We start from the raw sequence: 23,623 nt of genomic DNA, 5'->3' as shown, positions 1-23,623 counted from the left end.
AGGACCCTCTGGGAATCTGTATTTGACCTGCACAAAATGAAACTTACTGCCTTTTGCTAACTACTCTTCAACCAAGTACCACGGCAACAGCATTTCCCAAGCCCAGAAGAAAAGGAGTCCTCTTCCGTTCTCCTAACTTGCGTGTTCTTGACAAAAGTGTGTGTGGGAGCAGTGGGGGAGGGTGCAGCACAGGACCCTGAAAGGGCACAGGCTCTAGGGCCCCGCCTCTCTCTAACTTTGCGTCTACTGCTAAGTCCTATCAAGGCACCATCCCCCAGGGTTTTCACCTTCAAATGAGGTTCTAATACTGCCTACCTCCTTGAAAGGACAAAAACATTAAATTGCTATATAGAGATATTCAAGAAAATGTTAACTTGAATTATCAATAACTTACAGATATCTTACGTCTTGTTTCTTTTCTCTGGTGTCATTATATGTACTGAGATTATTCCAAGAATACCTGTGATGGGGCTGACTTCACCTCCACTCCCATTTTGGTTCATACTATGTAATGCTAACAGACGTGGCTTCCTAAAAAAAAAGGCTCCTCAAACCACTTAAAATCCGGTACTCTGTGGTGCCAAAAAGAAGTGGATCCTATAACTCTTTCAGAATTTGAAAAAACAAAACATTACTGGTGTCTGGTGCAGAAAAATCCCCAAATTGTTGGCCTATACTTAAGAGCCTCTGAAACCTTCCTTGTCCCAAAGAGCCATTTTCACCATTGACTCAAAAACCTCTTTCCATCCATTGCATTCTCCAGGGCGCCCAGCTTTATCAGCCTCTGACAAGTTGTGCTGGGATGACTGGTCTTCCCAGCCACCAAGCCCTGTGACAAGTGAGCCTGTTGCACAAGCCACTCAGTCTTTGCCTCAGTAGCCTGAGCTCAGACAGTCTTCATCCTGGATTGTTCTCTGGTCAGCTGTCTATTGGGCCTCTCCACTTTACATTTCTTCAACAGCTCAGATGAAACTCATTTAAGGCTAAACTTATTTCCACTCTCTCCTGTCCTACCTGTGCTTCATTTTCTATACATACTTCCTATCTTGGTGAGAAACCAATACCACCATGCACCTAGGAATAATCTTTGTGAGTTTATCCTCCTTTCTCTTAGTGCCCCAGGTCTGCTGAATCACCACTTCAAAAGCTCTTGACTTCGCCCCCGTTTCCCCACTTTTCTGCTCTTGAGTCCAGACCCTTGTGATTTCTTAACAGGTATAGTAGCAAGCAGCCTCTTAACAGCTTTTCCTGTCTCCAATCTTGATGCCTCTAACTCATCCATCGACACCCACTTACTGAGCGCCTATTGTACGGCACGAACTATTCCAGGGACAAGAGTCTGTGACCCTTCTCTCATGGAGTCTCTGTTCTAATGGGGTGTGGAGAGCAAGACTGTAAACTATGTAATGTGACAGGTCCATGTAGGATAAAGGCATACGGTGGGGCAGGATGGCACTGGGGTATCATCCTGGACACACTTTGAGGTGATACTTGAGCAGAGGCCTGAATGAAGCAAGGCAGCCATGCAGATGTCTGGGAGAACACCTGAGGCAGAATGAACAGCAAGAGTAAAGACAGCAGTGAGGGCCCTGAGGCTGACTTCGCCCTCCCCCTCTGATTGCTAGAAGCATAGGATTGCCAGTGTGCAAGGGGCCTAAGGGTAGCTTCTAATTATTGGACATTTTACTGTGTGGCAAGAACTATGCTAAGGGCTCCACAGGCATTATTACAGACTTATTTGTATGCACCTCACTTCAGGCTTTGCCATCCCACTGAGGTGGATGGCACTGTTAAAACAGGGCATGAATTCAACAACAGCTCCGGTGCTTCCACAAATCTACATCCCACCGCGATGTAATTGCTCTTCTTTCCTTTACCATGTACATTGTAATGATCTTCATATGTAATAGGAGATATTTTTACAACGCCACTAGCTTCGCGAAAGGTTGTAAGGTGGAGGACGGGTAAGAAAGGCAGACCCTAGAGGTGGCTTCCCGAGTAGCCAAATGAGTAACTTATCAAAGTCAGGGCAGGATCCTGAACTGTTCAACTGTATCCCCCACACTGGACATTTCCCCACCCATGGCACACTGCAAAGATGCCTCTAATTAGGATAATTCCAATAAAATATCCATTATTATTAACAATAGTAATATTAGTATTATCACTGGGTTTCGTTGTGGCATTTCCACACATGCGTATACTGAGCTTTGATCATGTCCCCGTCTCCCTCCTTCATATCATCCCCTTTCCATGTCCTCATAGTCTCTCTTCTACTTTCAAGTCATCTTCATTTTTTGTATTAGTTTCCATATGTGAGAGAAAACATGCAATCCTTGTTTTTCTGAATCTATTTTCTTCATTTAACATGATGTCTTCCAGTTCCTTCCATTTTCCTGCAAATGACAGGATTTCATTCATCTTTATGGCTGAATAATACTCCACCGTGTATATAGACCACATTTTCTTTATCCATTTATCTGCTGATAGGCATGGAGGTTGATTCCACATCTTAGCTATTGTGAATAATGCTGCAATAAACATGAGTATGTAAGTATCTCTTTTGTATGCCAACTTCCTTGCCTTTGGATATATACCCAAGAGTGGTAGAGCTGGATCATATGGTACCTCTATTTTTTATTTTATGAGGAACTTCCATATACTGTATTCAATAATGGCTGTACTAATTTACATTCCCACCAACAGTGTGCAAGGGTTCCTTTATCTCTGTAATCTAGCTAACATTTATTATCATTATGATCATGATGATCATTTTGATGATAGCCATTCAAACCAGGATGAGATGGAATCTCAATGTAGTTTTTTTTTTTTTTTTTTCTTACTGGGGATTGAACTTGGGACCTCGCAGTTGTGAGGCAGGTGGCAGAACCACTGAGCTAAATTCCTGGCCCTCAATGTAGTTTCGATTTGTATTTCCCTAATGGCTGAAGATATTGGGCATTTCCCCATATATTTGTTGGCCATTTATACTTTCTTTTTTTGTGAAGCAGCTATTCAGATCATTTGCCCATTTACCGACTGAATGCTTTTTTGGCTTTTTTTTTTTTGAGTTCTTCATGTTCTGGATATTAATCCTGTCAGATGAATAGCTGGCAAAATTTTTCTCCCATTCTGCAGGTTGTCTCCTCATTCTGTTGAGTTTCCTTTGTGGGGAGAAGCCATTTAATTTGACATGCTCCCATTTGTCAGTTCTCGCCTTTGTTTGCTGGGGTACTGGAGTCCTGTCCAGCAAATCACTGCCTGTGCCACTATCTTGAAGCATTTCACCTATGTTTTCTTTATTACTTTCAAAGTTTTAGGTCTTATATTAAGGTCTTTGATCCACTTTGAGTTGATTTTTGTATAGGGTGAGGGACAGGTCTAATTTTAGTCTTCTACATGTGAATATACAGTTTCCCCGGCACCATTTGATGAAAAGAAGTTTTTTCTGGACCTAACTAGTAAATAAGAAACAAACTTGTTTATCTGATATCTAGGAATTCAGGAGGGGTGTAAGCATCTCCCAGTGACTGAGATAAGGGTGAGAGTTCAAGTGAGACAACATAGGCAGAGGTCTGTTATAAGGGGTGAAAAATCATCAAATACCAGATGATTTCTTCATTTTATAGTAATCTTAAGGAAAATCTTTTTGTTGTTATCGTTTTGAGATAGGATCTCACATAGTTCAGGATGGCCTTGCACTCATGATGTAGCCCAGGCCAGACCTGAACTCATGGTGATCCTCCAGCTTCAGCCTTCTGATTGCTGGGATTATGGCATGTACCACCATGCCTAGTTTAGGAAAATCTTTTGATGAGACTGTTCTCACAAGCAAGGTGGTACATGTCCATAATCCCAGCACTTGGGAGGTGAGGCAGGAGGATTGCTGCAAGTTCTAGGCAAGCTTGGGCTACACAGTGAGTTTAAGGTGAGCCTGAACTCATAGCAAAGCCAAAAAACCAAAAAGCAAAATTCCAGGCCATTCCAATATGCTGCTAAAGGTGAGAACTACGAAGGAATGGGGATTTAGCTCAGTGGTGCTGCTGCCTGCCTACCAAATGCAAGGTCCTGAATTCAATCCCTGGTACCAAAAAAAAAAAAAAAAAAAAAAAATCTACTAATATCTTTGATTTGGCTTTACAAAGAAGAAAGTAAATACGTAAAATAAAATTCAAGTCTTCGATGTATCACGTGAGCAATGAGAGCTATTCATTTTCCCAGGTCTTCCTGAGGCTACTGTACCTATACTTTCTTATATGTTGTTTTTGGAAAAGATGGGATTGCAATTAAAAGCAAAAAAGCAGTGCAAATAGGAGGATGATCAATGTGGTAGATCTGTTAAAGGTTCTGCCCTCCTCTCCCATACTAATAGACCATCCCTAGGCTCTTGATATGCAGAACAGAGGAATATGGAAGCTCGGTCTTGATTATTTGATCTCCTGTGAATCTGCTAGTTACTTGTCCTCAAAAGGTTAAGATGAATTTTATTTTATTATTTTATTTTATTTTTGTTTTTTGGGACAGGGTCTCGCTATGTTGCCCAGGCTGGCCTTAAACTTGCTGTGATCCTCCTGTCTCAGCCTTCCAAGTGCTGGTATTAGAGGTGCTACAGGTGTGCACTACCACATATGGCACGATGAAATATTTTAGAAAGCAGCAATAAATAAATAAATAAATAAATAAGAAAAATGCAAGGAGATAGGCAGCACCATAGGTGACTCAGCCAGAAGATGCCTTCTGGCATTTCTGTGGCTAGCTTGGCCTATGAGGTCAGAAAAACTTATAATGAAACTCTGCATGAATGACCAACTTCTCTGAGAATGAGTCTCTCCATTTATTTATTTATTTATTTATTTATTTATGGTACTGGGGATCGAACTTGGGTCCTTAGCTTGTGAGGCAGGCGGTGGAACCACTGAGCTAAATCCCCGGCCCTAGTTTCTCCATTTATGAAAGAATCCCTCCCCGACCCCACATAGGATTCTTATAATGGTTGAGACACAGTAGAATTAAATCACATAATAAATGCTTAGCATTAGACATGATAGATATTAATTTCATTATCTCTCTTCTCTTAAAACAGAATTTTAGTTTTAAGTGTTAGTCTCCATAAAAGGGATACAGCAGGTAGCAGGGCTGGGCGCTAGAGTTGGGTGCAAAGCCCAGCTCCACTGCGTGTGCTCTGCGGCCATGGGTGGTTACTTGGCCTTTCTGAGCCCCACTTTTCTCTTGAGAGCAAGACATCATAGTGCCCACACCTACGATGCAGCTGTGGTCCGAGTTCCAGGCACAGTGCACTTCCCTCCTCTCAGATGGTCCACTAGGCAGAGACTATGTGGTGCATTCTTGAACTGCCAGTGTCTGCCAGGTGTGTGGCAGAGTAGCTGCTCAAAAATCTTTAATGCAAAGAGAGCTTGGATAAGACAGTTGCATAAAAGAAACCTATTACTGCCTCAGTGTAGTGACATCCATTTCTGCAGTGGTAGATATCTCTTTATATATACATATCTCTGTTTAGGGCTTTGCTTTAAGAGGATCTTGCTTCTGGCAATCTGATCTCTGGAATAAATAAGGTGGTGTTGTACTTATTTTGTCTTTTTGCAGTTCAGGACCTTGCACATGCTAGGCAAATGTTCTACTGCTGAGCTACATCCCCAGGCCTTTGTTTTGCATTTTGAACCAAGGTCTTGCTAAAGTTGCTCAGGCTGGCCTCAAACTTGCTATTCTTCTGCCTCAGCCTCTCCAGTGGAAGAGGTTACAGATATGCATCACTGCACTCAGCTTGTACTTTTTATTATACTTTAGTTCTTTAAAAGGCTTGGTGTTTAACAAGATAGCTTTTTAAAGGAGTCATAAATTGGTCTTAATGACTGTTGCTTTCAGCTTTGACAAATTTGAAACTGACAATAAAGCCTAAACAGAAAAAAATAACTAAAAAAGAAATTGAATTTCTCGGTATTGGTAAAAATAGACTCTACTTTGTGCCCCAAAGCACCCACATCTGATATTATAAATTGGTTTGTTTAGTACTATTTAGCATAAGCAGTAGTCTCTAACAAGTATAACAGAAGGCATTTACTCCTGAACATGTCAGGAAAATATCCATTAGGACAGGTCTGAAATTTTGACTTTTTTCTCTTGTATTAATTAAAAAAATATGAGAGAGAATATGATTTAGGTGTCACATTTTAAAGAAGAATCTGGAAACCACCGAGCTCACTCCATTTCAATGATAAAATTGAGTGCTAAAAAAATCACAAGGAGAATAGAAAGATTGTTTCATTGCCAAAACCATCAGAATAAAAAAAAAATTCTTGAAATTAAACTTTAACATCTGTCTTTCTAAATTTCTTTTAAATATAGACATCACTTTTTCCCCCCAAAGGATGGGGATTTCCAAATATCTAATTTTGCTAAGCAACTCTCTTTGTTTTAACAGGCAGAAATACAAACGTTTGCACAAGATGTTCAAAATAATCCAGCTCCCAGGATCTGTTGAGAATTAATTAGGAAGGTCAATTTATTACCTAAATAAATAAATAAACCTAAGTGCCATTCAGGATCTGACATTACAGGATTATATACTTTCCATTAAAGAGGACTAATAAATATAGTTTAAAGGCTGAGAGAGGGGAGAAGGCAGCACACACAGCTCAGGCTGTGCCAGACATCAGCTGACTGCCTCTGTTGAGGTTACCATGGAAACACCTTCCCTTGGGACACTACCAGGAGGGGAGGGCACTTTAGAAATGGTGGGGAGCAGAGCAGGCAGGAGGATGGATTTCAACGGGGCTCACCCTGTACACATTACTGGAACAATACATCTTCCAAACACAACAATATCCTTCTAGCAAGTCACGTCCAGTAGAGTAATAAAGCATGAAGCCTGGCATAATTACAATCCATTTTACCTCTGCGAATCTGGCACATCAGTTCAGATAATTGTCTCCTTTCTCTCTCCTGTTTGCTTCGTATTTTGCACAGAAGGAAAGGAGGGATATGTGTGATTAATTGGCTACTTCCTTAGCCATCAAGCCTATACTGATAAAACGGACTACATCAAAACAACATTAATGGGCAGATCCAAACATTCTTCCAACTAATCCATCAGGCAAAACTAACACACTCACTAACAAAAGAAAGGCAAGCATTCCAGCAGAGGTCAGGTTAAATGTTTCAGTTTACTGGGTCTCACTCGAAAGCAGTGAGCAGACTTTATGTTTACGCAAATTAAACTCAGTCTTGGCAACCGTTCTGTGAGCACTGGACTGGGCACATCAATGGCCACATGAACCGGAATGGAAGAAGTGAATTTATTCAAGCACCATGCCACAGGCACTGGGAATAGTCTTTTCCACCAACTTACACTGATCTCTAGGATGGTTCTCAAAGTCAAAGAGGTTGTGATCAAAGTTTTGGACACAACATTCATTACAAATTATGTTGGTAACATCTTGCCTTTGTTTTCTGTATCAACCACAAGTCTCTGGGCTTTACAAAACATTCAAATTCTGACCCAACGGCCCTCTGTACAAATTTTAACCTTTCCTGACAACTGTATTGGAACTAATGCTTTAATTTGATATTACAATTTACAAAGGTAGCGTAGAGAATGACTAAACAGGGAAGACACTAATATGATGATAACACAGATTCCAGTTGGCAGAAACTGTAACCTAAGTATGCAATATTTGTACATAGAAAGCCACTTGGCTGCTAAAGAGGTCAGCCATAACTTGAATACTTCATTTTCATATTGCTGTTTACACTTATTTGATGATGCCATTTGAGGACAGAGTTTACTGAAAACACTCTCAAAAACCTACCATGATTTCCCATTTTTAGCTTTCCTTTGAAGAGCGACTGGAATTATAGTTAAATGACAAATTGGATAATTCTTGCTAGTAGGTGGGGGGAAAAGGTGCCAAATTTATCTCTTAAATATATTTGCTTTGATTTACATAAAGATCAGTCTTCATCTCCTGAACACAATCTAACAGAGAATGGAGAGATGTTTCTTGCAGTTAAATATTGAGACCTACTGTGTTCTGAGTTATATATTTTAGAATAATAGAAAATGAATTGTACAACCACACACCTATTAGAATGGCCAAAATAAAAGGAAACTGACAATATCCAATACTGATGAGAATGTTAAACAATAGAACTCTCATTCTGCTGGGAATGTAGAATGGTACAAGCTACTTTGGAAGACAGCTAGCAGTTCTTACAAAGGTAAACTCAGTCTTATCACAAGATATTGCAGGAGTAAGGACATAGCTCAGTGGTACAGGGCTTGCCTAGCATGTGTGAGGCCCTGGGTTCAATCCCCAGCATCACAAAAACAAAGAAACAAATAAGGTATTGTAATTGCATATAGTATAATTGGTATAGGTATTATACATAATTATATATAATTGGTAATTATATATAATATATAATATATTATATAATAACATATAAAATATATTATATAATATATGACACATATAACATATATAATATAACTATATATAATTGGTATAGGTATTTATGCATGGATTTGAAGATTTGTGTCCATACAAAAAAACTGCAAATATTTTTAGTAGCTTTATTCATAATTGTCCCAAATTGTAAGGAATGAAGATGTCCAACAGTGAATGAACTATGGAACTTCTATACAATGGAATATTACTCACTGATTTAAAAAGAAATCATGTCTATCAAGCCACAGAGAGACACAGGGGAACCTTAAATGCGTCTTCTAAGTGAAAGAAGTCAATCTGAAAAGGCTACAAACCATATGATGCTGATTATATGACATTCTAGGAGAGGCATAGTTAGAGACAATAGAATGATCAGTGGTTCTTAGAGGCTGGGGGATGGGCAGAGGGGAAGGAATGAAAAGGTAATGCACAGGGAATTTTAAAAAATGGAAAACTATAATGTATGCTATGGTAATCATGGAACACAGCCCCATGCATTTGTCAAAAACAACAGAACTTTACAGCATGAAGAATAAGCCTTAATGTTAAAGCTTTTATAACTAAAAAAAAAATTTAGGAGGTTGAGAAAGCCCAGAATGTGACAAGGGAACCTAACCATGTCAACAGTGAAATGATCTCACTGAAAGAGGTGAGAAAGGTGCCAATGTAGGTAGTTCATAGAGAACTTTAAGAGTGAGTAGAATGTGGAAGACATGGGCCAAAGGAAGGGCACATGAGCACTGCACTCTGGCTGATAAAGATGTGCCATGTAGGGCACAGGTTAACAGTGTTAATGCTGCTATATGTGTATACTGGAAATTAACAACCAGGCAAATGGATGGAAGATGGCATGAGCCAGGTTTCTCACTTTTAGATTGGGAATTTAAAGATAAGCTAGGAGAAGACTTCTGGGAAGATGGTGAAGTGGTGAACAGCACAGAAATAGTCTCTCCGAGATTTGGTGTCTAGATATTGGAATATAGCAATGTGAGGAAGAGAACAAAGAGGGAAGTGGGTCCCTGGGACTCAGCAAGGATTTAAAGTGAGAATTGAAGCCCATGAGGAGAGTGAAGAGAGAGAACTCAATGCAAAAGAAGGAGGTGGCAAGCAGTGCTTTCTCCCTGAACCCTCACTCACTGTGTGGGAGGGGCAGTTCGAACCTGTAGATGTACAGTGACTACTGGAGACCCCAGAGGCCTCCACAGAGAAATACATCAATGGAATGGAGCAGTGGACACAGCAGACTGCAATGGCTGTTAAGTTACTCAGGTTCAGATGTCCCCCAGGAGAAGGCGACTGGCTAGTTAGCCATCTTGGAGAGGGTAAACTGAGCTTGGAACTCAAGAGCAGCTGCAGGCTGGCTCCATCTAGTGGTTCCCAATGTCAGGGTGAGGTGGAACCGAGTTCAAGGGGGGAGAAGGACAAGGAGTTTAGTTCAAACCTGCAGGAGGCACATGGAGTGTTGCAGGCTGAACAAATCAGTTCTAGCTTCACAGCTAACCTGAACATCAGTGGAACTAAAGGTGAAGGCTTGCTGGGAATATCCACTACACTGCTGTAAATCTTTGGCTGGCTGGTTGGAATTAATTAACATAGATCTGGGCTCTGTCTGACTACTCTGTCTATTAGTGACAACAAAGACATGTCCTGAAGTGGACATTTTTTTTCTTTTCTTGTTTTTGTTTTATTTTGTTTTCTTTTTTTCTTGATTGTTCTTGCTTTTATATGAGTATGAACATTGTTTCTAGTTTGTTTTTGGTGTTGTTCTGTACTGTTCTTGTTTATAGCTCTTCCTTCTCTTCCCCTCCTGTCTTTTTTTTTGGTACTGGGGATTGAACCCGGGTCCTTGCGCTTGCGCAGCAGGCGGTGAAACCACTGAGCTAAATCCCTGGCCCTCCCTCCTGTCTTCTTCACCAGTTTCCCAAAGCTCCTGTGATCTTCCTTTGTCCTCCAGCCTTGCTTCTAATCTCTTTTTCTTTTTCTATTTCTCTATTCACCCCCAACCTCTTTTAAATTTTCTCTCCGAGGGTAAAATTGCCATATTGAGGGCATATTTACTGTATACAATTTTCTGGTTTGTTTTAGATTTTGTTATATAACCACAAATATAGTTCATATGGCTAATGGTGGCAAATTAATAGTTACCATAGCTTGCCATTTTCTAGGTTGTGTTTGATGCTACTGTTATTGCTGATTGTATTACTTTAGCCAATGTGACATAATTGATCTAATCAGTTGTTCTTCTGGGTATACCAAGACTGAGACTGTCTAAGGGTCATAAATAATACTATAGGCCAGTGCTAAAAAACCAGGGGCTAGGCCAAATAGGCAGCAACTTCTCATCCCCAATAAATTGAAGTGGTAGGACCTTGCAACACCCAACCCAAAAGCCAGCTAAACCTTGAAAACATCTGAGAAGTAGTCATTTCTTAAGCGTTCTTAATACTAGCAATAAAGCTACCTGCCACAAGCAATTTGCAAGCATCAACCCAGAAATTAAACTAAAAAACAAAACAAAACAAAAAACAAAAATGAGAAGATACTTAAGCAAGATGCAACCCCAGACTTCCAGCTCACCAAAGGCAAACCCAGGGTGCACTGAAGTGGAATAACTCAAAAGGCACCCACCTGGACTCTCTGAAGTGGTAACAGTGGAAATAGCAAAGTAGATGAATGAGGCTCTATAAAAAAATCAAGTAAGAAATAATTTCTCAGATAATCACAGAGGTGGTAACCATAAGGAAAGACATGGTTAGTGACTCTAGAGATACAGATAAAAAAATAGAGGAAATTAGGAAAATGATGGAAAACATGAATGTCCAACATAGGAAAGAAATGGAATCCATGAAACAGATTAAAATGGATATCCAGGAGATTAAAAATTCCATTGAAAGTATATGCAACAGAATAAGCCAATGTGAGGACAGAATTATCAGATACAGATTATGGTTAGTGATCATGAAAAGAAAGGTTTCTTAAAAATAGCAAGGAACCATGAAAAAATCAATCAAGCAGCTGCTAGATGATGCAAAGAAGAATAATACAGGATTGATTGGAGTCAATGAAAAAGCAATCTACACTAAGGTATATAATAGTCAAAATTCCAGAAATTCAACACAAGAATAGGATATTAAAAGGTGTTAGAGAAAAGAAAGAAATCACCTATAAAGGAAAGCCCATCAGAATCATAGCAGACTCTAAACACAAACCCTCAAGTCAAGGAAAGCTTGGAGTGAAGTATTTCAAGCTCTAAAAGAAAAGAACTTCCAACCCAGATTGATATACTCTGCAAAACTATGTTTCAAAATTGATGGAGAAATAAGATACTTCCATGGCAAAGAACACCTGAAGAAATTCATGACCAGCAACCCAGCACTCCAAAATGTTCTGAAGGACATTTTAGAAAGAGATAGTGAGGACAACTCCATGAACCCCAACAGAATGAATCCACTAGGCAAGGCAAGCAATTAAACAGAGGGGAGAAAAAAGGAACCAACAACAGGAAAATAACATTTCAAGGATAAGTCAATACATACCAGTTATAACCATCAACGTAAATGGTTTCAATTCACCAATCAAAAGAAACAGACTGGCAGAATGGAACAAGAAGCAAGATCCAACAATATGCTGCATACAAGAAACATTTAATTCAGAAAGAAACTCATAGACTGAAAGTCAAATGATGGGAAACAACACTCCATGAAACAACCTGGAAAAAAGCAGGGGTAGCTATTCTACCTGTAGACAAAGTGATCTTTAAGCCAAGACTGATCAAGAGAGACAAAGAAGGTCACTATATCCTTGCAAAGGGAACAATCCAAGAGGAAGAGATAACAATCATACATATGTATGTATCAACTACCAGTGTACCTAATTATATAAGATAAATATTAATGGACATGATAGATCAAATAAGCACTAATACAATTGTAATGGGGGACTGCAATACCCCACTGGCACAAATATACAGATCAACTAGACAAAAAAACCAACAAAGAAATATCAGAACTGAACCAAACTTTTCAACAAATGGACTTAGTAGATGTCTATAGAGTGTTTCACCTCACAACACCAGAATACATATTCTTCTCAGCTGTACATGGGATGTTCTCCAAAACAGACCATACACTATCTCATAGAACATGCTTAAGTCAATGCAAAGGAACTGAAATTATTCCCTGCACATTATCAGACCCTAATGCAATGAAATTATAAATCAATGGCAACAGAAACCACAAGAACTTCATAAACATATGGAAATGACATTAATTCCTCCTGAACAACCAATGGGTCACAGATAAAATTAAAGAAGAAATCAGACAGTTTCTACAATTAAATGATAATGCCAATACAAAATTCCAGAACTTGTGGGATGCAATGAAAGCAGTCCTATGAGGGGAATGTATAGCAGTGAATTCCCATATCAGAAAAACACAGCAAGCTCAAATAAACAACCTAACGTGAACCTCAAGCTTCTAGAAAAAGAAGAGCAAGTCAAGCCAAAAACTCATATGAGGGAGGAAATTGTAAAGATCAGAGCAGAAATTAATGTAATGGATACTAAGAAAACAGTACAGAAAACCAATGTATTGAAGAGTTGGTTCTTTGAAAGATTAAACAAAATTGACAAACCCTTAGTTAACTTTATCAAAAGAAGGAAAGGAAAAACTCAAATCCATGCAATTAGGAATGAAAAGGGTGAAATTACAACAGATCCTGCAGAAATCCAGAAGATCATCAATACTGACTTCGAGAACTATATTCTAATAAGATCGAAAGCACAGAAGAAAAGGAAAGATTCCTAGATACATATGAATTACCAAACCTGGATGAAGAAGATATAAAAATTTTAAATAAACCAATATCAGTCAGTGAAATTAAAGATGTAATCAAACCTACCAACAAAGAAAAGCCCAGGGTCTGAGGAATTAATTGCTGAATTCTACAAGAAATTTAGAGAAGATCTCATGCCGCTCCTTCTCAAACACTTTAATGAAAATGAAAGGAAAGCAATACTCACAAATTCATTCCCAGAAGGAAGCATTACCCTGATACCTAAACCAGAGAAAGATCCAATAAAAAAAAGAGAACTACAGGCCAATCTCCATAAATAACATAGAGGCAAAAATCCTCAATAAGATACTGGCAAACAGAATGCGGCAAATCATCAGGAAGATTATACACCACGACCAAGTAGGATTCATCTCAGGCATGCAGGGAGGGTTCAACATACACAAATCAATAAATGTAATACACTATATCAATAGAGGCAAGGACAAAAACCATATGATCATCTCAATAGATGCAGAAAAAAACATTTGACAAAATCCAACACCCATTCATGAGAAAAACCCTACAATTGGAATAGATGGTCTTTATCTCAATCTGATAAAAGCCATCTATGAAAAATCAACAGCCAACATCATACTAAATGGACAAAAACTGAAAGGTTTCATTCTAAAATCAGAAACAAGACAAGGATGTCCACCGTCACCACTCTTATTCAATATACTTCTGGAAACATTAGCCACAGCAATTAGACAAGAGAAAGAAATACAAGGAATAAAGATAGGAAAGGAAGAAGTTAAATTATCATTATTTGCAGATGACATGATACTCTAAATAGAAGATCCCAAAAACTCCACCAAAAGACTTCTAGATTTAATAATCAAATTCTGCAGCATAGCTGGATACAAAATCAACACTAAAAAATCAATAGCATTCCTGTGCATAAATAACAAACTCACTGAGAGAGAAATTAGGGAAATAACACCTTTCACAATAGCATCGAAAAAAAAAAGTGAAATACCTAGGAATTCATCTAACGAAGGATGTAAAAGATCTTTACATTGAAAATTATATTACTTTGGTAGGAGATCGAAGAGGATATAAAAAAATGAAAATATATCCTTTGTTTTTGGGTAGGAAGAATCAATATAGTGAAAATGGCCATCCTTTCAAAGTTGTTATATAGATTTAATGCAATCTCAATCAAAATGCCAATAGATTATCTCACAGAATTAGAGAAAACAATCCTAAAATTCATTTGTACCAGAAGAGACCTAGAATAGCAAAAGCAATTCTGGGCAACAAAGGCAAGGCAGGAGGCATCACAATCCCTGACTTGAAATTATATTACAAAGCTATTGTGATATAGGTAGAACTCTTGGAGACACTGGCATAGGAAAAGACTTTATGAACAAAACCCGATCACACAGGGTATTTCACAAAGAATCAACAACCGGGATCTCATAAAAGCTTTTGGATAGCAAAAGAAACCACCAACAGAGTGAAGAGACAACCCACAGTTTGGAAAAAAAATTTTGCCAGCTGTTCTTCAAAGGACTAATACCTAGAATATATAGAACTCAAAAAAAAAAAATCAGATGCTCCAAATTTAAAGACCCAATCTAAAAATGACCATCTGAAACGAATAGACATTTTTGAGATGAAGAAGTAGAAATGGCAAATAAACATATGAAAAATGTTCAACATCACCAGTCATATGAGAGATGCAAATTAAAACAACACTGAGAGTTCATCTCACTCCACAAAGAATGGATATTATTAAGAAATCAACTAAGGGCTGGGATTTAGCTCAGTGGTTCTACTGCCTGTGCAGGTCGTGAGTTTGATCCCTGATACCAAAAAAAATTAAAAAAAGAAATCAACCAATAACAAATGCTGGAGGGGATGTGGGGAAAAAGGAACCCTTCTCCACTCTTGGTGGGAGTGTAGACTGGTGTAACCACTGTGGAAATCAGTGTAGAGATTCCTCAAAAAACTAAAACTTTGACCCAGCTATCTCCCTTCTCGGTGTCTTCCCAAAGGAATTAAATGCAGCATACCACAATGATATATACACACCCATGTTTATAGTGGCACAATTCGTAATAGCTGAATCTTAGAGACAGCCCAAATGTCCATCAACTTATGAATGGATAAAGAAGATGTGGGTTTTTTTAATGCAATGTAGTACTACTCTGCCCTAAATAAGGATGAGCTTCAGACATATGTAGTTAAATAGATGGACCTTGAGACTATATCCTTAAATAAGATGAATCAGACACACAAGCTTAAATATTACATTGTTTCTCTGGTGTTTGAAACCAGAAATGTAAATAAGGACCAAAATGAATAATAGATATTGGGAAATGGGAAGAAAATGTAAAAATGAGAAAGGGAACAAGGAAGGGGGGAGGGGGAAAAGAAGGAAAGGACAAGAAAAAAAAAAGAATAGAAGTAAAAAATGGAAACCAAGCTTTTGTAAATAAGGAGGGGAAGAGGGGCTGAAGGCAGAGGAGGGGAAAGAGAAAAAAAGAAGTAAGCTATATCGTGTATAGGAATAAATTCCCTATGATGAATGTTATCATCATGTATATCTAAAATGTACCAATAAAAAAGATTAAGTCAAAGAAAAAAGAGAGATAAGCAAGGGAGGAGAGGCCAGGATGAGCCATGTGATAATGGAGTAGAGTTGGAGAAATCATTGTGAACGCATGTTTACCTAAATATACAGAAAGATGATCACATACAACATATTTATACATTTGTAGACGTGCACAGGTAAGTTTACACATGTATATTTCTGTGCCATTGCAGCTAAGAGGACCTAAAAGAGATGAAACCCCAGTGGCAACAGGAATAGTGTTGAGATCTGGGTTTCTAAGACCATTCTCCCAACAAAAGGAACTTGAGCTTCTTGAAGAAATGGCTGATTTTAGAATGCAGGCAGAAAACATATGGACCTGGGGCACCTTATAACACCAGAAAGATAGAGGCACTCAACACACAAATAAAAACAACCACATATACAGACATGATTAACAAGCACAGGATTCAACTCAAAGACTCTCAGTGCCCAAAACTGAAACATCTTGAGCAACAAAATAAGGAATATTACTCAGAGTACAAAATCAGCAAGGTGTGATGGTGCACATCTGTAATTCCAGCTACTTGGGAGGCTGAAACAGGAGGATTCCAAGTTTGAGGTCAGTCTCAGTAAAATTTAAAAAAAGACTGGGGCCAGGAGAGGTGAATACTAGGGGCTAGGGCTCCAACATATGATTCTGGGGGGAACACAGTTATAAATTATGTCTCAACAAAGCTATTTTAAAAGTCAATATAATGGGAAAGAAGGGAGTATATATGTGTGAAGGTATAGTTCTGTACTAAAAGAGACCAATTCCAAATATAAATTTCATGTGATGGAGTAATTCCACTCTTAGATATGTAAATGTGAACCTTGAAACAATTCCTTTTCTTTTTTTTTTTTTGGTACCAGGGATTGAACTCCAGACCTTGTGCTTGCAAGGCAGGCGACGGAACCACTGAGCTAAATCCCTGGCCCCAAATTCTGTTTTGTTTTGTTTTAGTACTGGGGATCAAACTCGAGACCTTGCGCTTACGAGGCAAGCGGTGGCACCTCTGAGCTAGATCCCCAGCCCTTTTTAGACTTATTTTTTACAAAAACAGAATTAGGGGCTGGGGATTTAGCTCAGTGGTTCTGCAGCCTGCCTCATAAACTCAAGGTCTCGAGTTCAATCCCCAGTACTAAAACAAAACAAAACAAAACCAAAAGTTTAAATGGCAGTCTTTGAACAATTGTAGAAATTTGCATAGGTATTGAATATTAGCTGATATTATTGAAATATTAATTTTCTGAGATACAAAAATGGATTGTAGCTGAGTGTAGTGGTGAAAGCCTATAATCTCAACACTCTGAAAAGCGGAGGCAGGAAGGCTGCCAAGTTTGACCCCATCCTGGGTGACTTAGGAAAACCCTGTTTCAAAATAAAAACTAAAAAAGGGCTGGGGGATGTAAATCAGTACAAAGGTCTTGGGATCAATCCCCAGCACCACAAAACAAAACACAAATAAAAACAAAAAAAATGGTATTGAGACAGGGGATTAGGGCATGGCAAGCAGCTGAGCAAACAGGGATCACCTGTCAATCACAGAGATCCTGGACATGCACAGATCCCTTGTACCTGGTACCAATCAAAGAGTGCTATCTTCAACTCTTCTGGCATGAGATCAAGTGGGTTTCTGATAGGCTGGCCTAGATCTGACCACAGAATGTGGGTATAAAAGACAGTAGTATTAGGTTCGTGGCCACTATCTTCTTTCTTTCTCAGTGGCTCACTCTGTGTGCAGAGCATATTTTCTTTCCGACTTCATTGGCCTGCACCCACTCTTTTCAGAGCACTTCTCTCTTCTTTTCTTATCTTTAATAAATGTAAACCCCCTTACTTCGTTTCCTGTTCAAGTCTTTGTTTGAGACAAGAGGTCAGCAAGGGTCCCTGGGAAGAGCATAACACCTTAGTACCCTGCTAACAGTACTGTGGTTATGAAGGAGACTGTTCTTATTCTTGGGAGACACACATGAGTGTTTCAGAGGTGAAGTGCCATCAGAGAAATAAAATAAACATGGCAAAAAATAAACACATCATATCTAGGTGGGTACATGATTGATTATACCATTGTTTCAAAGTTTGAAAATTTTCAAAATACAATGAGGATTAGAATTAGCAGTACATTCTGAGGGAATAGAGATTTCCAGTTAGGAAGACACTCATATCAAAGATTTCCTTTATATTGTTTTCTCTTCTGCTAATTGAAATGGAAAATGCATTCTAAAGCCTGCATTCAGTTATAGCTCTATAAGTGCAAAATGGTTAGTGTTTACTTCTGCAACACAAACTCCAGAGTAAACATAATACTAATTTTATAATTTTAAAGTTTGGCATGGAGGAGGCCAAGAAGTTATAGCTCATTTCAAACAACATGACAAAGACTTCTTATAATAAGAGCAAACTGGTTGCCTGGGGTGAATATGGCCTATAGATATACTTTGGTTTGGATGAAATTGTAAAGTCAGTTCTTAACGTTTAACAGCCAGGAGACTTTATGTAAAATACAGACTTCTGATTTTTCCAGGAAATCCACAGCTTGGGCACACTAGACTCAGGCATGGCCACAACTGGCTGGAGTGGTGGCTATTGCATATGTGCTTCATTTATTTCTGTACCTGATTCCTAAAGCCATTTGGCTTGTGACAAAGAAGTGCTTATTTAGCATGTGTGAACGCATGCGCCCCTGGGTTTAATGAGCGAGGGAGAGAAGGAGGGCAGAGATAGAGGAAGAGAGGGAGAGAGATATTGAGATTCCATTTGGCACCATCCTCAGCTCTCCTTCCCTTCATACAGGTAGTAAATGATACTGTGTGAAGGTTAGAGAGGGTGAATTTGAAAGGGAGGGATCTGGAAATTTACTGTAATTTTCGGGTTCATAAAATCTTGTCCAACAGTAGTTAAAACAGTGATTGGCACAAGGATAGCCATTAGACCAACAGAACACAGTAGAGCAACCAGAAAGAGATCTATAGATACTCGATTATGACAAGCGTGGCAGTGATGAGCAATGGAAGAAAAGGTGGTCTCTCCCCCATGGAACATGGACACACACCATGCACACTCGTGCACATGCGTGCACACCCCCCCACACACAACTATGCAGTAATTAAAAAATACATTACTAGGGCCGGGGATTTAGCTCAGTGCCACTGTGCCTGCCTCACAAGCGCAAGGTTCTGAGTTCGATCCCCGGTACTGCAAAAACCCCCACAAAAATATATTACTAAACAACTCACAGCATAAGGAGGACTCACAATGGAAATGTCAAAATAATTAGATGAGCAATAAGATTAGTATAACCTATAACATGAAGTTCAGTTCTAGCCACTCTTCAGAGCTAGAAAAAGAACAGCCTAAAGAATGAAGAAAAACGGCCGGGGATTTAGCTCAGTGGTTCTGCTGCCTGCCTTACAAGCACAAGGTCCCAAGTTTGATCCCTGGTACCAAAAAAAAAAGAATGAAGGAAGAAAAGAAAGAACAGACTTCTAGCAAAGCTGATCTTAGAAGAGATGAAAACAAATATCAATATTAGGAACAGAGAGAGGGACATAACAACTACAGGTACAACTAGGAGCAGACTGACTTACCTAAAGCAAATGCCTACCCTGCTGTAGTTAGTGCCTGTCTTGCCCTTGAGGAACAGCCCAGGGCTGCTTCCCTTGACAAGGGACCTGGGGTGTAGTTTTCTTTGGACAAGCTGTGGAACCAACGTTACTATACTGTCTCCTGTACAGTGCATGTGTCTTCATGTACCACAGTCTCCCAGTACGTGGAGACCTCCTCCAGGCTCGAGTGACCACTCACCTCAATGACTTTACTTTCCTCTTTAACTGACATCCCTCTTCTTAAGCTCCTCCATCCACAGCTTCCTGTCTCCTATTTCCTCTCCCCCTCCTGCCATTTTAATTGAAGTGTGACAGCACACACTAGAGCACACAGATTTCAAGTAACCAGCCTGATGAATGTTTATGTATGTCCACACCAGATCAAGCTATTGAACATCTCCAGCCCTGGGAAGGCTTCTTCCTCTCTGCTCAAGGAAATGTTGCCGTTCCTTCTTTCTAAAATACTTTTTCTACCAAGTAAACACAGGGGTTCATTCCTTAACTCTTTCAAGCTTTTGCCCCAATGTCAACTTCCTAGGGAGGCCTGGCCACCATATTTAAAATTATAATGACCCTCACATTCTTCATTTTCTTCCCTAATTTTATTTTTTCCCTCATACCTTCTATGGACTATATGATACATATTGTACCTGCATATACATACATATATACATATGCACATACATATATTTGCTTTTCCCCACTCAAATATAAATTCCACGAAGGCAGAACTGTGACTGTTTTGATACTTCAGTGTTCTGAATACCTATATGGCTAGCATATAATGAATACTCAGTAATTATTTGAATTGAATGGTTTAGCTATTGTGTGATCAGACAATGATGTATAGCTGCCTAAAATACCAAATGAAGGGGATTCTCTGAAAGTTATAACTAAATACTACCCTCCCACCTTCCACTTAAGTCTGTTAAATCTCTTCTTTGCAACACAAGATCTAGCAGACAGAAATGAGCACCAGGAATAGCTGTCAGAGGGTGTGCAGTTGGTGGCAGCATCTTAGGGAGGAGTAAAGGCTCTCTCTCCTCTCAGTAGGGAGGGCCAGAAGCCCACTGTTTGTACGCATAAAGCAGTTACTTAGCCTCCTGCTGGTGACTTGTGGGGGATAGCTGATGTGTCCATCAGAGTTCAGCAGCTGAGGCACTTAGCTGCTGCTGATTTACACAAGCTCACTGAGTTAGGAGATCCAAGGATAGAGGGATTGGGTGGGTATTTTTATGGTGCATTAGTAAAGCAATAAACATTAGACCTATATTGCTTGGCTGGAGCCAGATAAGGAAACAGAACCATCCATGCTGGGGTTCATGAACAAAATTTTAGGACTTGCTTGACAAAGACTGGCATCCTGGCAACAGAATGCCTGATGAAGCCAACCTTTGGGAAGCAATTCTCTCCCACAGATCCTTTCCACAAGGAAAACCTAATGGCATGCCCCAGTATTTAGCATGACCTGCCACCAAGGTCCCAATGTGCCATGGGCCATGAAACAACAGTCAAAAGCAGTAATACCAGGTACAGTGGTACACATGCTTGTAATCCCAGCTACATGGGAGACTGAGGCAGTAGGATTGCAAATTCAAGGCCAGCCTGGGCAACTTAGTGAGACCCTGTCTCAAAATAAAAAAGGGCTGGGGATGTAGCTCTGTGGTAGAGAGCTTGCCTGGCATCCCCAAGGTCCTGGGTTTAATCCTCAGCATTGAAAACAAAAACAAAAACAAAACAAAACAAAAAAAACAGCACAGGGAAGAGATCAATTGTGCTCAAAATGAATTACAGGAATTTTCTATGTCATACCAGAAAAAAAATCAGGAAAACCTATGCACATATTTGCAAGTGTTTGACAAGGAACAAAACATGGAGATCACGCAGAATTGGTTGCCATGGAGAGGCCTCATCTGAGAACACTGCATAATATGTTCCTGCAGGATGAAATGCAAATAACTTGTTGGGGTGGCTGATTCTGACCTGGGCCTAGGGCTGACCCACAGTGTCTCACAAGAAAGAGGTGACTGTCAATAAGAAGATACAAAGAGAAGGAGAGCCTGAAAGCGAGGCAGGAGGTTAACTGTCCAGCACTCACGTGGTTGAACAGCAGCACTTGTTGGATTTCCCTGAGACTCCTCTCCCTCACTGCCATACACATCCATATCACAACCAGGACATTACTGAGGATAATATGTGAGTCTGTTCCTCGGTGGCAGAAGAGCCTAGCTAACGCAGGAAAGGAGCCACACAGCAAGGGAGAAGAGAAGAGTTTGAGATCCCTTAGCTGTATTTTTTAAAATTTTTTATTGACAACTCTGATTTCTGAAATGAAAACTTTTCAATCTGGTTCTAAACATGGTGTTCCCATGGCTCTTTTCTTTCCTAGAATAACTCATAACCTTATGGATTTGAAGGGAAATTAGAGCTCATTTAGCACACTAAAAGAGATATGAGAAAATAGAGAACCATAAAGAGATTTGCTTTTTATTCCATTTCCTGCAGAGATTCCTGTCCCCATCATTTAACTGAGTGTTCCTGAATAATCTTCCCCTATTTTCCCTCTAGACTCATAATTTCCACCTCCAACTGTGTATGGATCTACTCTTTTTTTTGGTACGGGGGATCAAACTCGGGATCTTGCACTTGCGATTGGATCTACTCTTAAATTTCAATCCTCAGTGCTGAATTATTTCCCAGTCTCTAGTTCAGACTTCTGATTATTTACAGAATGTATTCTTGTAAGTTTTGCTGAAGTCAACACAGTTAAATTTGTTTTCCTTCATCCTCCTCCCTGGCTTCCCCAACACTATTGGAATATTATTATTTTTTAAAAAAGGTTCCTTGTCTTAAACTCTGTTTTTAATTTTAAAAAATTTAAACCACACAGAAGAGCATAAGGAATAATACAACAAATATATATGTCCTTATCTTCAGACTATTTTGCCACATTTGCTTCGGACTTAAAAAAAATACAGTGGAAGTCCCCTTTCCATCCAACCTGCTCCATCCTGGGAGGCAGATTCTTCTGAAGTTAGTTCCTCCCAGAAGCAGACTCTGAGGCCAAGGCTGATGAGTGCGCACAGCTGATCTGGAGGTGCAGGGGCATTGGCAAGGGACAGTGGAGGCTGCCACCTTGGGCCAACTGCAGCTGGCTCCTCCAGGGAAAAGCTGGGGAATTATTCTGGCCAATGAGTACTAGAGGGGGATATTTACACACCACATCCATGACTCATTCATGGCTACACGCTTTCAACCTTCTGTGTGTGATGTCAGGGTGGGGTTGGCTAAAAGCACTTAAAATTTTTTTTTTTAAATTTATTTTTATTTTTTTGTTTTGGTACCAGAGATCGAACTCGGGTTCTTGCCCTTGCAAGGTAGGGGGCGGAACCACTGAGCTAAATCCCCAGCAAAAAATATTTTTTTGAAGCAGGATCTCGCTAATGTCTATGTTGTCCAGCAGGGCTCAAACCTGCAATCCTCCTACCTCAGCCTCCCAGAGTGCTGGGATTATAGGTATGCACCACCATGACTGGTTGCTGGAAATTAGGCTGGTGTATAAAAATGGTGCTGGAATACAAAGGGACAAGAGCAAAACACAACATATTCAACAGTGCATTTTCATCCATTTGATGTTCACATTTACTAGAAAGATACTGGTAGTTAGGCAGCTAGGTAGTTAGATACTATTAATTTTTGTGATATTATTAATACCATACAATATTATTATTATTAGTGATGATGATGATTGAAAACAGTTATAAAAATATAAACCACTCAACATGAAAAAGGAAGATTATTTATTTAACTATCTTGTGCCTGATGGATCTACCCTTAATTGAAAGAAAATATATAAGAAACACAACACAACTTATTTTTGTTCGGTTCCACACCTCATTAGATTTTGACAAAATCTGATGTTCTTCCCCATCTTCTTCCATCTCCTACTGTAAGACTGCAGGGTTGTTAGGCTTAAACTATGACTGATGTATAAAATTAACAAGCCTTTTCCAAGAAGACTATATACAATCCAAAGTGTTTTGCAATACCATTTTATTTGTAGCTGCAATCCTCTGGCCTTTCTATAAAAGCGAAAAGGTGTATGTATGTGGGAGGGGCGGGGTGAGGGGACAGTGTA

At 39.4% G+C, this 23,623-nt stretch overlaps 1 protein-coding gene across 5 annotated transcripts in view; it reads right to left on the bottom strand.

Annotated features, from left to right (window-relative positions):
• Myo1d (myosin ID) overlaps positions 1-23,623 on the bottom strand; it is a 334,710-nt gene that overhangs the window by 98,636 nt on the left and 212,451 nt on the right. The window lies entirely within an intron of this gene.

This window comes from Heterocephalus glaber, unplaced genomic scaffold (genome assembly GCF_053883595.1).
Source record: "Heterocephalus glaber isolate CG9 unplaced genomic scaffold, H.glaber_assembly_v1.0 deba00001564, whole genome shotgun sequence".
Lineage (NCBI taxonomy): Eukaryota > Metazoa > Chordata > Mammalia > Rodentia > Bathyergidae > Heterocephalus > Heterocephalus glaber.
Note: the sequence above shows the minus strand (reverse complement) of the source record. Positions and strands in the feature narration are given on the sequence as shown.